Here is a 13,927-nt window from a genome sequence, read left to right on the forward strand (position 1 = left end):
AGCCTCACCAGTGCGTTTCCTGCTTTTTATTTCTAACTGGGAACCTACTGTACCTCATCCAAACTTTGACTATCTAAAATGCAAACAAAGAATTGGTTTATCTTTAATGGAGGGTTTGAGCTGAAATTTGAAGCTACCTTAATTTGCCATCTTAGAGAGAGAGAGAGAGAGAAAGAGAAGAGGTTTGTATTGCATGAATTGTGGAAGTCAAAGTGCAGTGACCTGCTTTCTTACAAATCTCATGTAAGATTTTGACTCAATGTTCTTTCCAGATCAACTTAAATTCAGACATAAACATAGGTAAGAGCCAGTTGATCTGGCCTCCATGCCAAGCTGTTTTAGCTAAGAGAAAAATATTTTTTTTCAGAGACACAGGACATACATCAGATATTTTTATTAAAAAAAAAAACACACACAAAAAAAAACCCAAACCAAAACACCTACTTGAAACAGTATCTGCTTAATCTGAGGATTTTTAGATGTCTTCCCTGCTTGTCTACATTTGTGTAAGCTTGGCTTTTTTTCCTGAATGTTGGCTGTGAAGATGTATGAGAGAAGAAGCTCTATCAATTCTCACTTGATGGATTAAATTACTATTTTCTGCTGTGTGGATACTCAAACACCCTAACAACAGCTAATGCATAAGACACCAATGACTTCCAAGGATGCAAGAGCAACTGATATCATCTTAATATCATATAAAGCAAAGAAGAGGAAATAACTTTGCTAATGACAACTGCCTTATTTTAGGTTCCTTATTAGGTCAGCACTAGAGCAAGCAATTAAATGTGGTAAGCTTTGAAGAGATGAAAGGATAAATCTTAGAAATACAATTCTAACTACAAGGTGCTGAAGCAATATTGCTGACAAAAAAGAAAAACACAAACTTCAATGTCAACTTACACTTTTAAATCAGTGTTAATTTAGACATGTTCTCTGTAACACCTGGCAACCCATTTGTTTCCTGTGATGCTGGAGCTCTTGATGTCACTTGCACTGTCAAGGGCACAAAGCACTACTTCCAACACCACAAGGGGAATGTATTAAATCTGAAATGCAGAAATCTGACTGTAGCTCATTCGGGTATCAAGTTAATGCAAATCAGTGTTTAACTATAATTAAATATTTACACTTTTTTCAATGAAAATTAACAAGGAGAGGACATGAAGCTCTTGGTGTCCACTGAAGGCAGGTAAAACCAAAGCTGGTAAAATTGTTTCTTTATTTGCAGGTATGCCTCATGACTTAGGCATATGAGACATGATGAGCCTGTGCTTGGCATGCCGAAGCTGCAGATGACCACACACTGTGGAACTTCTGTCAGTGGTGGAAACAACTCTAATATGGTAAAGGTATCTGGACTACAGTGACGCTTTACCAAGTACAGCCTGGCTAAAGCTTCTGTCAGAAATGCTGGCCTCTGAAACAAGTATCTCTTGATGCTGCTAGGGTGGGAACTTGCTCTGCAGTTGGACTAACTGGAATCGGGGGCAACTCTCTGTGAAGATGGAGTAACATTCCACTATCTAGAAGCCAGAAGCAAACTCATATTTGGGCGTTCCTGTTACCTCTTTTAGCTGGCCAGTGACTCCTTTCAACCCATGAATTTGGTGATCCCTTACAAGATGTCTGAACAAACTGAGATCTGAGGAAGTACACAGAGAAAAACTCAAAAGGGGATTTTAAAGACAGTCAAAGATGCTAGTTTTGTAAACACTGCCACAGATAAGCATTTTAAGGGAATAAGCAGCTAAAGATCTACTGGCCTAACAACTGGAAACTCAATTTAATGGAGCTTCCATTTGGATACCTCTTTTGAATGCTGCATCAAACTAGTTCAAAACTTCAGTGAGTATTCAATGAATTGATAGACAAGGTTATGACTGACTAGTTTCTGTGTGTACAGCAGAAACCAGGTGGAAGTTGGAAATACAAGTCTCTCTGCCTGCAGAGTAATATGAAGCTTGTAGAAGCTCTTATTGGTTTCTGGTATAACTGTTCTCATTACAGTTCTATCCATTTTTTCTAAGAGGTGAATGCTCTGCAAGAATGATTTTCTAGACAGAAAAACAATGCTAAGAGGAGGACTGGCAGAAGTTCTGAGATAGGAGGATGTTGCACAGGGGACCTTGAGGATTCCAGGAAGTAGAACAACCTTTGATATAAACTTTTGCCTAAAAATGTCAGAATGCCCGAGCTACAGGTGTATATTTATACTGACCACAAATTCTGTTTTCCTAACTCCATAATTATTCTGACCTACAGTTAATATTGTCTCTTCATGTTTACATTCACATTTATTTATTCCAGACTTCTGAAGTACAGTAAGAAATACTGTATAGCCTTAAATGGAAGTTCATGGAAACAATTATACTAAACTGATAAACTGATATAGGTGCCTATAGGGCACCTAACACTATGAAGAGCCAGTTCTAGTGAGACTCCTCTGTACAGAAGCAAATAAATAGGTGGTATCTTGTTTGACTTTTAAAAGAGGAAATGGATGTGCTTACTCATTTGCTGAGAGGCTCAACTTAGCACCTTAGCTATGCCATGAGACCAAACTGACTTGTTTGGTATTTTTTCATTGCTATTCTGGCTGAAATATTCTAGGAAGAAGTGCATAAAGAAGATGAACTGTGGTCCCTCAAGAGCTGGATGTAAACCTGTTGTTGCAAACCATGACTGGGTATTTGCAACCTACAGCATGGATGCCATGTAAGAAAGCAAGACCTGTATGCTGTCCAAATGCTGGGAAACCAAATTAAATGGATGTCACCAGTGTCCTCCTTCTAATGAGCACAGCCTAACAAAAACATTTTAAAATTTTGCTACTTTGTATCAGAACAAAATACACAGAGAAGAGGAAGCCATCAAAAAAAACCCCAGAGTTATGACTGTTAGGGAAATACATTATCAGTGTTATTGCCTTATGAAAAAGAACACTAAATACATATATTTAGTAGTACACACTAATTCTAAAGATTAAATGACAGAATGAAACCTGAAGAATATGTTGAAAGGATAAGTGAGGCTCAAGCAAAAAGCCTGACAGAGTAACTGTCCCATCTTCTAGAAGAAAAAGGCATAACCATATTTCATGTACTTGAGACTGTAGGAGCAGCTGTGCATAAATACTTTTGGAAATACGACTTGGCTAATATTCCAGAGGACTGAATCTTCAGTTACCAACTGATGTCACTTATAGTCAAACAATGAGTCTGCATTTTTATAGTAGGCTACCTGTAGATGCTATGCCTACCTGCAGACACAGTAGGCTACCTGTTAACACCTGCTGCTCAAGCAAGTGCTTTCAAAACAAGGAGTTGATGAAAGTACTTACAAGCTTTGTAACAAATACTGCCTCTGTGTGACAAACTATAAAAAAAATTTGCTGGCTGCTTTTAGTCTTCTACTGCACCATGCTTACTGGACTGTCAATGTTCAGTTTTTAACTGGTGTCATAAAAATGTTTAAGACAAGTATAATGAAGTATAATGAATATGCTTATTTGCCTACAAGCATCAAATATTTCTCCTTTCGGGTTTAATCTTTCTAAAATCCATCAGAAGAGGGAGTAAATGTTTCTGGCTTGAATTCAGGAACACTAACCACAAACATGTTTCTGCACTAGTGTCATAGAGGAAGGGAAGCCTTATCTCTGCATTTAAGTTAGAGGGTGGATTTGGGCTATAATTTGACTTCCACAGTGGCATGTCTCAATCAGTTGGAAAGCTTGTAATTAACATCTCTCAGGAACCACAAGTAAACAATTTGTTTGATTACTCAATGTGAACTGGATTTCCAGCTACAGTGCCTCCTCTCCTGTGTTAAAGCAAGCAAGTATTTCTGAAGTCTGCTTCCTCAAGGATGCTCTCTGCCCTATCAGCTGATCTTGCCACACAAGGAATCTAATACCTACAGACCATAGGTGTAATACTGTTCTAGTTTCTTGTGCTAAAAGCAAGTTCAATTTGAAGTGCCAAGTTTGCTGGGTGTGTTTAAGTTGGCAGTTTTGAAGTCACTCCCTCCTGGAAGCAGGGGAAAAAAAGTTTTCAACTACTCAAAGTACATATTTTACAGCTTTTCAGATCACATTTCTCTCTCCCTTTCTATTAAGTAAATTAAATTAGCACAGGCAACAGTAAAGCAGGTGGAAGATAAATGATCTATAAAATATAATACTGTCTAGAATACACATTTGCTTTCAGAAAAGGAAGTTTGAGCTGATGGCTATCATACAGAGACCATGGTTACATCTGGAAGTGAGTCGTTTCCTGTGTGGATGGCAGTGTCTCAAGGCTTCCTCTCATAAATGAGGAATGTCTGTTCAGCCCCTCTTCTGGTTTACTTAAAGGCACACACAGAGAGTTTTCAGATATTTTAATTTGCTAAAAGTTCCAACTACTAAGTGTTTCTCCAAACTTCCCTGTTTCTCAGACTTCATGCTACCTGGCCCCTATGGCAACTTAGTACTCTAGAACATTTTTGGAGAAGCACAGTCAAGGTTTTGCCTAAAGCTGTCCTGTCAGAAGTAAAATTGGTATCAGATTTTTGCAACAACGAGCAAAGGAAGACTAAACTTGGGGTACTCCAACATGGAACTACAGACTATTTCTATTGAAGCTTCTTTTCTATGCTATGGCTGCTTGAGTTAACAGAAGTTTGTCTAACATCCTTCTTCTCAAAGGGCAAAAACCATTTTCTCCTCAAGCCAACAAACAACACAATGGGTTATTTCAAAGTCGGACAAAGGCCTTCATGCAAATTCTAGCATCCAGCAAAGACCACACAAACATATGCAAAAAGCACTCAAAAGTCTGTTCCCTATGCTTAACTTTCCAGATACTCCTCACTTCTACCAGCAGCTTAGCCTGGTCTTGTCAGAAGCTTATTCTTCTAACTGCCAACAAAAGATTTATAAATCATGCTTTGACAGCTAAAATACTACATGTCCATAAATAAAAAGCACTGTCAATAATACTAGTACAAAGGAACCAGATGCAGATGCAGTACCTGGGGTAGAGGACAAAGATTCAAAAGTTAAGAAAAGCATCTGTTTATAGTTCAATAGCAGCTATCTGTCTAAATCCAACCTAGAAAACTAGATCCTGCTACAGCTGGCATAGAGATTATGAACATCTCACTGGACAGAAAAAACCCCAAACATTTAGAAATACTAGCATGTCCTGGTTTTGGCTGGGATAGAGCTTATTCTTTTCCTCTTAGTAGCTGCTACAGTGCTACGTTTTGGATTCAGTATGAGAAGAATGCTGGAAATATACTGATGTTTTCAGTGGTTGCTAGGAAATCGAGGACTTTCTAACTTCCAATGATTTGCTAGCGTGCAGGATCACAAGAAGCTGGGAGGGAGCATGGACAGGAAAGCTGACCTGAGCTAGCAAAAGAGGTATTCCGTACCATAAAATGTCATGCTTAGTATGGGAAGAGTTGGCTGGGGGAGAGGATTGCTGCTCAGGGACTTCCTGAGCATTGGTCAGAGAATAGTGAGCAACTGCACTGTACATCACTTAAGTCTTGGGTTTTATTTATCTTTTTTTATTCCTTTTCATTACCTTATTTTTATCATATTTTATTATTGTTGTATTATTTTATTTTAGTTATCAAACCATTATCTCAACCCAAGTTTTATTTTTTTTCAGTTCTCCCTACCTTACTGGGGCAGGGGGAAGGAGTGAGCTAGCGTCTGTGTGGTGCTTAGCTGCTGGCTGAGGTTAAACTATGACATAATATTAGATCAAGGGAGTATTCTGTTCACTTCTGTCCATTCATTGTAAAAAAAAGGAAAAACAACCAACCCACAACAATTTTTTAGTGTCTGTGCTTGTCTTCCAAGCATAGAAGAATCTAATATAGTAAAGTATATTTTACATGTGGCATATTTCTTCCACCCTTAGTTTGCACGTGGGCCTTCAGGTCGAGCCTTTCTTTACTTGACTGAAATCCTGGGTTAGAAAAGTGAGCACAGAATCTCATTTCTCTTCAAAGCTCAGCTCTATCTCATCTCATCAGCATTATTCATATCCAGGATAACCACAGACACAAAATGAGAATGCTTTTTAAAAGCCACACTATGAAAAGCTGTAACATGAACTGCACAGAAAAACATGAACTTCACAGAAAGGCATTAACACCTACAGCATGTCAGCATTAGCAGTAAGTCATCGTATAACCAACCATGACCAATGCAATGTGTGCCAGTATCTCATGGTATGGAAAGGAACGAGATATTTAGTTGATTCTGGACCTGAAGACCAGGTATTCCCTTTCCAAGCTGAAATGCCTAAGCGCAGGCCGAGGGAGAAAGGATCAGATCCTCCTGCGACCAAGAGTACCGGGCGCCTAGATACTTCACCTGTCCTCGCCGCCGCGGCGGGGGCTGCCGCTGGTCCAAGGCCGCCCCTCAGCAGCCGCCGGCGGACAGCTCCAGCGCGGTGAGACGCTGAGGTGGGGGCCGCCACCCAGGTGGGGACTTTGGCCATCTGCCACCGCTCCGATAGGGACACCTCCCACATAACAGCACTCCCCTGCGGAGCAGTGACGGAGAAGCCAGGCCCCGGCGCAACGAGAGCTCCCTCCCAGCCCCGTTCCCCCCTCCCCAGCCAGCTCGGGGCCAGTGTCAGCCCCGCGGAAGTTCAGCCGCGTCTGGGAGGAGGGTCACCTCCCCGCGCCGCCACCGGAGGGGAGAACGCCGCTGGGGACAGCCCAGACGGGGAGACGTTTCCATGACAACCCCCTTTCCGCCCTGGGGACCTTGCACGTGCCCTTGCCACAGTGGGGCGATGAACCCCAGTACCCCCGCGCCCCTTCCCAATTGGGTCCCGCCCGCCTTACGGCCCCCGTCGGGAGGATACAGCTTGAAGCCCCGGAGGATCTCCTTGGCCCGCTCGTCCGTGGCCGACATGGTCCTGCCGCGCCGCGCCGCGGGCGGACGGGGCTGGGCCGGGCCGGGCCGGGCCGGGCTGGCTGCGCGGGCCTGGGCGGGAAGGCGGCGGTGACAGCGGCGCCTTAGGACCCCCCACCCCTCCCCCCTGACTCCCTCGCACCCGCCACTGGCCGGCGCAACCAACCCGAGCGGCCTGCATCCACCCCACCCCCTGGCCCTCCGCTTTGGCCAATCATCCACCGTCTAAGGCTTACAGCCCCGCCTCCTAGGGCATGAAGGACGGCGCATCTGACCAATCAGATGGCGCGTCCGCGAGCTGGCCCCGCTCCCTATCCAAGGGCGGCTGCGCAGCGGTCGTTAAGGCGTCCGGCTCGGCTGGGCCTGACGTCGCCAGGGGATGGGAGTCGCCGCAGGACAAACATCTCCCGGACGCTCCGGGCTGAGCTATGGGTTGCGACAGGCGGAGGGAGTGAGCGCCTCTGCAAGGCGGCGGCCTGGGCGAGAGGAGGCCTCAAGAGAGTGTCATCGAGGGTGTGAGAAGCTGGCACAGGCCTGGTCAATGCCAGCCCTACCTGGCGAACACTGTAAGCTGTGCCCGAGCTGCTGCAGCTCGGTTGGCGCATCTACTCGGGTGCTGGGCAGTGAATTCATCCTTAGGCTGCTTGATTTGAGTCCAAACAAGCTCTGGCCATGAATTTCGGTGATATGGGGGACCTGAGTTCTTGCTGTGTTCAGGTACACAGCAGCTTCTGCATACACTGGGGATGGAGCTAACGGGACCAGCATTATGGATAAAGTTTACAACGAATAGTTTATTTTCCCTAGAACAAAAGCAGCCTTTTTTTTTGTACTGCAGAAATTTTCGCTTTGTGTTTGTGCAACAAAGTAGATTGTGGAGGAGAGTCTCTGGTTCATTATCACATCCCAGAAGCCAGGCTGCTCTTTTGTATGAGCATAACAAATTAACTCCTCTGCAGCTAATGTGAGGCAATAATATGTCATGAGAAAAATAAAGGCTCAGAATAAGACCAATGAACAATCAGAATGCCATCAATACATTCATGGTTCCACTTGCCTCCAGATCAGCCACTGTACAAATGAGGAGCACACAAACATTAACAAAGGTCACGTTTAATGCATAAGGACAAGGCTACTGCCAGTATAATCAACAAGAGATCTTAATAATAAAAATAAGCAGCATTTCTTTTCCTGATGTATGTGACCCATGCTCAGTTCCACACCATCAGTTTCAAAATGCATGAATGGATCATTTTGAATCTGGGCAGAGTGCCAGGTGCATGCTATGCTAATATATATGTTTTATTAAGAGTCCTTCTGGGGTTTTAGATAGGCTGTGTAATTGCATGCTCTCTAAGGAAGAAGGACTGAAGACCACTGAGGAGAAAAGCCTCATTGGGGGGAAATGGTGAGCAAGAAGAAAAGTAGACCTGAAGAAGGCAGAAATAAATGGTTGTGTGTGGGAGAAGAACCTACCAGGTAGAAGTATTGACATGCTGGTTTACACAAGACATAACGAACGCATTCTTGCCTCCATTCAGCCTCTTCAGGGATGAAAAAGTCAAAGACCAAATGAAACCCTTGCAGCACTGAAAAGTTTCTTTAACATACGGGTAAGAGTGTTTCCAGAATTTACAGTTGGAGCCTTTGGTTTTCTGGCTGCATTGCAGAGTTCCCCAATTCACCTTGATGTGCAAGGAAGCACAGGTCTCTCATTTTTCAACATCTGAAAATGACAAGAGTCATGGCTGAAGTGTGAAGTTCTTGTGACTGCTCTGGGCAGAAGCTGCAGTGGAACACGTGATGCTATAACTCAAATGTTACAGAAACCCTGGGATCTGTCTCCTCTTAAAATGCTTTGGCTGCGTTAGCACAAACAACACCCTTGAGCACATTGTCTTTCCAATCTGCTTGCAAGAAAGTTGCTGCAAGTCTCACTGTTTCTTGGTGCTGCTTTGTGCTGAAAACTTCACCTTTGCTTTCACATCTCTGGCAGATGTGACAGTTCTGAGCTGCCATTGCAGGTGAGAAGACGCCTCCAGCTGTTCTTTCAAGGTGCAGATAAACAAGATGGTGTTTCTGCAGATAAGTAGGAGATGATTTCATAAGCTGGGGGTTCATCTCACCCCACGCTTGATGGAAGGGATTGTACAGCTGCATATCTGCAACCACCCAGATGCACATCACTCCTCACTTGCACAAGGTGTGAGATGAAAGTCTAGCAAGCAGCCAGGTCTTTGGATCCTGGAAAATGCAGGGAGCTTCACAGCCTCTTCAGCAGAGCATGCGAGCTCTCATCACCCCATGCTCTGGAGATGTGTTCTGGCAGCTGTGGGAGTCAAAGCCTGGAAGGAGAGAGGTTAAATGGATGAAGCATGGTAAAAGCACACACAGATTAAGAACAAAACTGCATCCAGGACTGTGTTAGCCACTACATAGCCCATCTTACCCCTACAGCTGCCAGCCATTCAGTCATATGCAGACGCACCTGTAAAATGGCTGTGGTGCCAAAGTTGATTTTATTTTGCTTTAAGTTGTTAGGAAGTAGAACTATTATAGACACTTTAGGAACCAGATCCTAATCGTGGTGGCTAAATCTAGCCTAGTGTGTGATTTCTGAATGGAATGTGTACTATATGGGTTATTGGTAAGGTCCTAAGTGTCCTAACATGCCTCTTTTCACAAGAGTTTTTGATTTAAAATACCTTGTTTATGAAAGATAAGAAAAAATAAGAAACACTAAAGTAGTTGCTTTCACTGCTGGCCCTCTCCTTGGTGAGGCCAGATGATAATTTTCTTGCCAATAATACATCAGAATTGGAACTTTAGGAGAGGAAGAACCCAGGGTACCAGGAGGTGCCCACTTAGAAGGAGTGAAGCTGGTGTCACCAGCCTGGCATGCAAGAGGCAGAGACAGGCAGGGTGAGGACACTGGCAGGATGAGCAGCTGGAGCCACAGGGTGCCGAAAAGCCTTCAGAACCAGACATTGAACTTGGTGTGATGGAAACTGCAGGACAGAGGGGTATCACTGTGCATTAATCACACCATTCCTTACCTCTCTCCCTTACAGGTGACTTTACAGCTTCATGCCTTGGCTGCTGGCTCACGACCCCACTGCTTGGGGAGATTACTCTGGATTTATGGTTTCCTTTCTCAGGCAATGCAGGGAAATAAGGTGAATTATCTGCTGCCTAAAAGGGACTTAGATTGCAGAATCACAAGGGGAAGAGACAGGGTAAGTCAAGAGATAATGCCAACATTAAAAGATAAAATGGATTAGCATCTCCCTGCACACAGAAAGCTGCGTGGGTGGAGCAAGAGGTTGCAATAGCTGTTTAAAAGGGGATGAGCCAGCTGGGCAGCCTTGTATTTTTCTCTTAAAAGAAAAAAAAAAAAAGAGAGAAGTTCATCCCAAAAACCGAGGTTAGCTGATGCTATCTTCCAAAGTCCATGTCAGCCTGCCAGGCTGGCTGTCGGCAGTCAGGCATGTCAGGATAGCCTGACTAACAGACCCTCCTGGCTGACCTACACAGGGCTATCATGCAGCTGAATTTCACCCGCAGAGTTCAGCAAGAGTTTGCAAAAATGATCCTTGAGAAATAGCTCACAATCATGTATTTCCATTTCTATTTCAGCCTGGGATTTCAGCTTTAACAACTCTTGAGACAAATGATGCCACGCACTGCTCACCTAAGGCAACCATTCCAGCGTGTCTGCAGGGTGACACTAACTGTGGTGGCGGGCCTGTTTAGGATCTGATTAAAGAGGTAATTCTCCCTCCCCATGCAGAGGAGATCTAAGTGTGGCTTAAGTAAATTACTGAATGGCTTGTTATAGCCCTGGCTGAGTTCCCTTGCTGTGAAGGGCCTGTTTCTTTTATATCCAATTTGCTTTGAAGCCCAGTGTCACAACAGCATCCTAACACCTGCATTTCTGTGCTTGTCTGACGCTTCTTCTCTGGAAGATGGGACCCCGGGGACCCACTGTGAATGGCTCTGAGGTGCAGGCTAAGCCCCATCAGTTTTCCTAATAGTTTTTGATGTTCACTCCCTGAAAGCTGCGCTTTCCTGACAGTGCCAGTCCCAGGGACTAGCTGACTGAAAGCCAGAAGCACTTTACTCTTGGCTAAAGGATTTTTAAGAGAAGCATGCTTTATTCACGTGTGGTACAGATGAGTGTCCAGACCTTGGGGAGGGTAACAACCCCTCGTTTCCACCCATGCACTTCTACCCCCATAAGAATGTTTTGGCTCCTGATCTATGTCCTGGAGAGAATCTAAACCCCAACAGCTACCTCCCTGGTCCCCCACATCACAGAGTGAGCTCTGCCTTTCAGTTTGTCATGTGTTTGGGCCATTTTCCTATGGAGTTTAAAATCACTTCTAGCACCTTGTAAGCTTTTGCCCCATCTCTCCCCACCACCCCAAGCAGGACTGAACAACCATTCAATCTACGTATGGCCCCACTTCAGCTTCTTGGGCATTGCCCAGGTTGTGCAATAAACTCGAAGATTTATTCCTCTCTGAAAGCTGTGGTGTATGCAGGGGGAATGGGAACTGTTCGTGTGAGAGACCCGCACTGCCATGCTGTCAGAACAAAGGACACTCTGGAGTGTGGCCTTACAACGGTAGCTCTTCGCACAGATCATTTTGGAGTGCAGAAACCCCGCAGTGCTGCAGGGCACCTCGGGTGCCCTAAAGACAGCAGGCAGAAACTTCCCTCTCGTGTAACTAAGCAATGTTGGGGACGCGTTGGAGCCAGGCAGGTGGCGTTCGCTGTGCCACAGCTCCGCTGTAGCAGCCGCCAGCACAGCCAGCCTCCTGTCCCTGCCTCGGGGGACCCGGCCAGCCCATCGCCGCCAGCGGGCGTGCCCCAGCCATAGCAGCCCGGTTGCGGAGGGATGGCGCGGCGCGGTGCCCGGACTAGGCCGCCGCTCGGGGGCGGAACGCTCCGCACGCGGCCGCACGTTCCGGGGGAAGGAGCCGTGCGCGGGACACCGGCGCCGCCATCATGGCGGCCTGAGGCGCGGCAGGCACGGCGCCGGGAGCCGCAGGGCGGGAGGCCGGGCGGAGAGGCCGTGAGCGGAAAGGTAACGCCGGGGCAGGGAGGAGCGGCCCGTCCGCCCCTCCGCCCACCGACCCTTTCCTCTCCCTGTTCCGCGGCTGAGTCCCGGCTCTACCGGGCATGCGGCTCCCCAAACCATGAGAGGCGAGCGGGGACCGGGGAGGTGGTGAGGGGCGAGAGGGCCTCGTGGCGGGACCCCGGCTAAATCCCCACTTGCGGCAGGGCTCGGCTCGCCCAGTGGGGCACAGGCCCCCATTCCGGCGGCCTTTAGGGCCCTGCCGGGGGTCTATGGGGCGGGAGGGCCGAGGGGCCTGGCCGCCTCCCTGCTCTGCAGCCTGCCTCCCGCCTGTGGGGTCTGTGCGCCGCTGCCTGCCGTGAAACCCCTCCAGGCACCTTTGAAAGGCTGCAGCAAGGCATGGCGGGGGAAGAAGCCCTGTTTGTCCTCTTGTAGGGTTAGTAGAGTTTTTGGGTAAGCTCTTTTAAAGTGCTTTCTATTTGTGTTTCAGTCACTTCTCACCAGGGTGATCGGCTGTGGAAAGAGCAGCGAGGTGGCCCTGGTGACACGGTTGTGCAGATGGGTTGCAATAGCAATGCAGTTGTCTGAACGTTAACTTGAAAAGGGGCAAAGAACTGGCGTTCCTTTCTTAGCAGGGCATGGGTAATGCCAGCCTCATATACCAGCATATCTTTTGATTACCTGAGAGGGAGGGCAATAATTAAGAAGACCTTAAATTTGATTCTCATTTCCAGCTAAGTTACTTCATGTGAAAATCACCTGTCCCATGTGTCTGTTCCTTATCTGTGACCATGGAAATTACCACTGATGCTCAGGTGCATTAGGAGGCCACATTGAGTGTTACTCTATTTCTTATTCAAAACCAAGGTGCTGTTCAGCCAGGCTGCATGCATGTCTCTGATGAAAAGAGACTTTACTCTGAGAACCAAAAAGCGTTTGTGTGGAGAATGCAAAAGATTGTCAGCTCAGGTTGGGACCATTTGTTGCCTGCAGGTGGAATGGAATGGAGTAAAGTGTATATTTAGAAGCTGACTAATGAAGAAAGCTCTCTATGTTTCCTTCACAAGTATTAATTTGGTTAGGCCTGGTTGAACAGTGCAATTGCCTGTGTGACTGTGCCAATCCTGCAGGGACAGATGTAGTCTCACAGAATGAGACAAGTTTTCTGGCTGGCTGGTTTTCTTCACCCGGGTAAAGGTTACCTGCTAGGCTCAAGAATGAACCAATGCAAATTTAACACAAAATGCCCTTACCTGTTAGGTTTTCTTTGTTATCTGAATAATATTTAGACGTTTTTTTCTTAGTTGTTTGTAAACAAAGAACTTATTTTGTTGAACTTGTTAATAAACAGTGTTTTACATTTCAAAAGCAACATTTTGGTACTGGGAGACAACGTGCACACCGGAAATGTCAGGCAACCACTGAAGACAAAGACCTCTCTTTTCAAGGAATTAAATAGAGCCTTTGTAGAGAGGGTATTTTTATCACATAAGCTTTCCAGTTAACCCAAAACACTTTAACTCTACTGTGTAGACTGGTAAGCTACTTACAGTCCATAGTTCCTTTTGCCTTTTAGGCTCAGAGAGCAACAGGAATTATTTATGTATGCTTTATCTATAGTCAGTGTCAAACAAAGAGGTACAATGTACAGGCCTACAAGGTGGATCAATTTTTCACAGGTCATTAAGTTAGTAGTTATTTTGAAGCAGTGTAATGAGGAAGGAGGAGGTCTTAGCTGGCCTCTAATAGACATAATAACAAATGTCTTTGCAGTTGGCATTATTTGGCTGCATCAGTAGAAGTCTGAAACCAACATGGAGTCTCCTTTCCTCTTAGCAGGAGTAGATCTTTTTAGGGAACTGACTAGACAGTCTGCAGGCATTTTGCTGAGATACTGTGTAAATAATTTTTGTTCCCTAGAT

At 45.6% G+C, this 13,927-nt stretch overlaps 1 protein-coding gene across 1 annotated transcript in view; it reads right to left on the reverse strand.

The window, feature by feature from the left end:
• The window catches only part of PDE6D (phosphodiesterase 6D), a 41,665-nt gene extending 34,769 nt beyond the window's left edge, over positions 1 to 6,896 (reverse strand). The window contains exon 1 of the mRNA XM_054386059.1: positions 6,876 to 6,896. The gene's annotated coding sequence lies outside the window, so the exon portion shown is untranslated. The remainder of the gene's footprint in view (positions 1 to 6,875) is intronic.
• Between the last annotated feature and the right edge of the window lie 7,031 nt (positions 6,897 to 13,927).

The sequence above is a fragment of the Indicator indicator genome, chromosome 13 (assembly GCF_027791375.1).
Source record: "Indicator indicator isolate 239-I01 chromosome 13, UM_Iind_1.1, whole genome shotgun sequence".
Classification (NCBI taxonomy): Eukaryota; Metazoa; Chordata; class Aves; order Piciformes; family Indicatoridae; genus Indicator; species Indicator indicator.